The 3,985-nt window shown below is 37.9% G+C and overlaps 1 pseudogene; it reads right to left on the reverse strand.

Moving 5' to 3' along the window:
• Positions 1-3,408: 3,408 nt before the first annotated feature.
• LOC131912810 (large ribosomal subunit protein eL37-like) lies at positions 3,409-3,771 on the reverse strand (annotated as a pseudogene).
• Between the last annotated feature and the right edge of the window lie 214 nt (positions 3,772-3,985).

Here is a 3,985-nt window from a genome sequence, read left to right on the forward strand (position 1 = left end):
AGCAATTTGGACCACTGGTAAGTTCTCATTTTCCTCACATTTTATAGCAATGGCTGTTGTACGAGCGCTATGTGCTCCTTGTATATGTGTTCAGAGCAGCAACAAAATAAAACTCATTTTGGACTCCTAAAGGTTGCTTGTTAGATAAAAGATAGAAGAGAAGAGGAGGGATTGGGCAGATGGCTCATAGGTGCTTGCTGCTCTTGAAGAAGTCCTCTGCTGCCCAAATACTCGAGGATGAGAGTGGAGTTAGCCCTAGAAAACAGGAGTGGGGTTTTCCGTAGAGGATGATAACCACATCCTGAGAGAAAACCAACTCTCCCTCTCCTGGCAGCTATCTGTTGCCAATGGCTCCTCATGTAGACGTGAGCCTTTGTACCCAACTCCCCCTTCATTTCTTTAAACATTTTATTTATTTCTTTGGTAATTTAATACATAAAAACATTATATTTAGATGATATCCACTCTCCAATCCCCCTTGAAAGTCCCCATATTTCTGTCTTTAGTAGTTCTAACTAGTGCTGCCTTCATGCTCATGGGTATAGAACATCCACTGGGCCACGGGCAATGCACTATGGGCCACACCACTCCCTTAGAGACCATCAACTACAAACGGCTCCTTGGCTAGGGGTGAGGTCTCATGAGTCCCTCCTTACTCCAGGCTGGGGTGTCCTCTGGCTTGATCTTCTGTAGGTCTTATGTGGCTAGCCACTGCAGCTTTGAGTCCATAAGCATAATACCCCATCATGCCCAGAAGACATCACTTTGCAGCAATCCTTCACAACCTCCAGCTCTCGCTATCTTTCTGCCCCCTCTTCCTAAATGGTCCATGGACCTTGGGGATGAGGGTGTGACAAAGATGTCCCTTTCAGGGCTGAGCACTGCACAGTCACTTTTGTCTGTATTAATCGCTCCACTGCACAAAGATGCTTCTCTGATGAGGGTGAAAATTGCACTAATCTATGTGAAGAAGGTTAAGTATTTAGAAGACCATTTGACACTATGTCCCTTTAGCCAAATAATAATAGTACATCCTATGGTCTCCCCAGCCACAGGTTCTTGGCCAGATTATAACATTACTCTAGTGAATTTTACCTATAGAACTAAACTATAAAATATTTGTACACATTAATAAGGAAACTATTGCCTTCCCACTTCAGGTCTTCGTCTCCATTAAAATTCAAAGGGAGTTCACTCACATAGATACACGAGGCAATGAACCAGTGCTCCAGGTTGAGTATGTGTTATCTCAAGGCAATGTTAACCCCAATTTGATAATCATCAATAACTCATGAAAATGCTTAACATGTGCTTGAGTTCTGTACCCACAACCCAATACATAAACAGGTTTCCTAAAGAAAATTCCTTTAGCAATACCAAAACTCTATTTTCCTTTCCTGGGAGCTGTGTGTTTGGAGCTGTTACATTAGAGAGAATGTAGGTGAACTAGTCCAAGGTAAAACCCACAGTGTTTGTGGGTAGTAAGGGAAGCACAGACTAAGAGGTTCTAGGGAATATTTTTCTTTCTCTGTTAGATCTGTTATTATGTCACAATGAAAGTGAGAATAGAGACATGTATATATTCATAGTGTGTTCAAAAGCAAACACTTTTAGGACAAGGTGACTTGGAAATCTATAGCATACCTTTTACCTGGAAGCATCTGGTAAAATGAAAACCAAGGCACCGGTCCACTGTGGAATTGTAGTAACCAGAGCAAAGCTGGGCAGAGTGAAGAATCTCTTTGGTGGACTCTGAATTCTTACTCACATTGTCAAGTGGCTAATAAATACATATCAAGTATTCTAAGAGACAAGATCATCATGTAACAGAAATTACAAAAGGCAAAAAGATGTAAAATTAAAACCATAATTGATTGGCATTGAAATTAGCAGGTTAGGATTTTAAGATAATTATTTAAGAGTTAATCATGATAACTAAAATTTTATTGACATTATGGGAAAAATAAGAAAAATCTGTTATGAAAAACTAGAAAATGCCGTCTTTTGGGACTCTACCCCCGATCTGTGGGATGTGATCAGATTTCATCAGAATTCAGTTCAGTTTGAGGTTAGTGTCTACAAGTGGACAGTGTTGGAAAATTATCTCTGTATTGTGAGGAACAAATACAGAAATGCCCTGTGTTGAATGTGAAGACAGAAGACTATTTATGAGGGGGTTTTGTACATAGTCTAGACTGTTTGCAATTTTAAATATCCAATTGTTAAAATGAGCCCATATGATTAGCAGAGACCAAAAAAAGCCAGATAATCTTCTAAATCAATGCAGAAAATTATTTGACAGCAACCAACCCTCACTTATGGATTAGAAAATAATTCTGAACGAATCATGAAAATATATAGGTATTTAAAGTATATCTACATCATTTGCCTGGTGTTTATGTTTTTAAAATATGCAAAAAATCCTTAAAGCTTAATGTTTATCACAGTCCTGATTTTAAATTAGCCTTGAAAAATCCTGGCCATTTTATTAAGTGATGTTTAAAAGGAAATATTTTTAAGAATTGAAAGGGGAAGAGCAAAGTATCCTTATATCAAAATAATTGGACCTGACACCAAAAGGATCCAAGAAACAAAAGAAAAATACTCAGAATTTTTAACTGAACATAGTATGCAACTTTTCTAGACTTCACTTTGTTAGAAAATATATTTTTTATGTAGAAATCAACAGCATTCCTTTAAGCCAGCAACAATCAGTGAAAAAAGACTTTCTCAAAGACAACAGCATTTGAATGACATCAGAACTTGTTAAGAATGTACTTAGTGGTAAATTGTAAGTCCAGAATGCTAATATAACCATGGGGGGAAGAGTTAAAAAGAGACTCTCCTCTCCAATGCACTAGAATATTGTGTGAAACAGCTGAATAAATCAGTGGAGAGAAGTCTGCTTTATGAATGCAGTACGAAGAGTTAGTTATCATATTCCACGTTATTGAAAATGAATATAATGTCATTAAGTTTAAAAGTCCATATCTTCAGTGAAGGACCCATATGAGAGCCTATGTATCATGTTAAGAAGGATTTTCAAGATACAAATTTTGAAAGAACAGAACAAAAGGGACTCTGCACATGGATATGGAAAGCAAGGCTATGCCAGTAAAGTACAGAAGGCTTCATGTTCATCCCTGACTGGACAGAGCCAGGGATCCTTCCTCTGGGTTTAATTATGTTTCAGCTGTAGCCCTTTCCCTGATCTTCACAAAAGCTTAGTGAAAGCAACAATTTGGCCTTGGTCATTGACAAAACTTATCTTCCTTGTTCACCTTCAATTCCAAATGGAGAAATCAGGGAAGTTAAAGAGAAATCATGAGGAAATAATAATAATTATGTTGAAAATATTTTGGTTTTTTTTTTAAACCAGAACATTTATTTTATGACTGATTGAAATTTTCAAAATGAACTGGATGCTGCAGCAGCCGCCCTCTTGGGTTTAGATGTTGTTTCTTCACAGAATCCATGTCTGAATCTTCAATAGACAATTTTCAGGTGCCTCGTCCACCCAGTCCCAGCAGTGTTTCATCTCTTAGCCTTGGCACTCCAGTTATCCTTTCTCCTGCACTTGTCAGGGTAGCCACATTTACCACAGGTCGACTTCTGAAGGTGGGAGGCCTTAGAGCCACAGCAGCAGCACAATGTGTGCATCTTATTGGGACACTTTCCAAAGGATGATGTTCCTTTCGTCATCTTGCTTCTGCCGCGGAGGCCAAACAGAGAGAAATGCTAGTCCATGGACAGGGAGTTTCTTAAGCACCACAGAACTTGACCAGAAAAAAAAAACAAAACAGCAATTTTTTTCAGTAAATTCTCTTGTAAAAATGCACATTAACTATTAATAAGATAACTACTTTTATGAACTTAGTCCATGTCAAGAAGCACTTAGAATTTTTGTTATTTTAGAGTAAATTATGTATGCAAAGATTGTACCTAACAAACCTTTAGAGAAGACATGTTATTCCCAAAGTAATAG

The sequence above is a fragment of the Peromyscus eremicus genome, chromosome 6 (genome assembly GCF_949786415.1).
Source record: "Peromyscus eremicus chromosome 6, PerEre_H2_v1, whole genome shotgun sequence".
In the NCBI taxonomy this organism is placed as follows: Eukaryota; Metazoa; Chordata; class Mammalia; order Rodentia; family Cricetidae; genus Peromyscus; species Peromyscus eremicus.